Below are 943 nucleotides of genomic sequence, written 5' to 3'. Positions count from 1 at the left end.
TCACCTTTCTATTGATCTCGACGTCTGATAAAAGCCGTCGATAAAAGGGACCATTGGAATTACGCAAACAAAAAATATTGGGAGAGGAAGGCCATAACCACTAAAATACTGTTGGAAATAGTTACGTAAACAAAAATACGCGAATTATAACATCCTGTCCATCCCGACAAATAATAAAGGCAGATTACGCTTCGTTATAAGGATTATTTGAAATATTTACGTAAACATAAATACAAAAGCATGAATACATCTACGGATGAAGGGAGACGATGAATTTTCAAAGGCATAATTGAAAATGCTTACGTAAGTTTCAGTATTGCCATATTAAATGCACATGTTGATAAGAGGGAAGTCGGGCATTGTTAAAAGAAGAGTTTCTGAAAGTTGCAAATTCAAATAGGGTAACGAGCGAGGGAAATGAAGAGAGAAAGACAAGGTAAAAACAGAAGACACAAAGTCGAATTCTGGTAAAATCTATCAGAAAAAGAGGTTGTTAAAAGAGCTTTCGGAAATGGCTAGGAAATACAAACACTAATGAGACTATAACAGGTTACTAAAGTCTGGATTATGAAGCATGAATACAATAACGTCATATCGTGTGCTGACAAAGACTGAATTGCATACTAGAGCCAATAATTATTTCTTTTCAAAAGGTCTGTTTGGTTAATCGAACACGAACACAGTGTTATGCGGGGAAACAATTGAGCGAAATGAAGCCAAAGAGGGATAATAAATACAAATCATTATTGTTCCGAATAACATTTCAGGCAAACGCATGCCAGAGAGATTTTCAAAGGCAGGAATGATTACTTATATCAACCGTGATGCTTGTTTCGTGTTTCAGTCGTAAAAAGTTATGTGAAGGCTTTTTCGATGTAAAAGATTTTACGTAGAATTTCAGAGAAAAAACTAAATATCATTGTAGGCTTATGCAAAAAGACAA

At 34.9% G+C, this 943-nt stretch overlaps 1 protein-coding gene across 1 annotated transcript in view; it reads right to left on the bottom strand.

Annotated features, from left to right (window-relative positions):
* LOC119593046 (chondroitin sulfate proteoglycan 4-like) overlaps positions 1 to 943 on the bottom strand; it is a gene marked incomplete at its 5' end in the record, with an annotated part of 58,475 nt that overhangs the window by 42,459 nt on the left and 15,073 nt on the right.

The sequence above is a fragment of the Penaeus monodon genome, chromosome 31, assembly GCF_015228065.2.
Source record: "Penaeus monodon isolate SGIC_2016 chromosome 31, NSTDA_Pmon_1, whole genome shotgun sequence".
Lineage (NCBI taxonomy): Eukaryota > Metazoa > Arthropoda > Malacostraca > Decapoda > Penaeidae > Penaeus > Penaeus monodon.
Note: the sequence above shows the minus strand (reverse complement) of the source record. Positions and strands in the feature narration are given on the sequence as shown.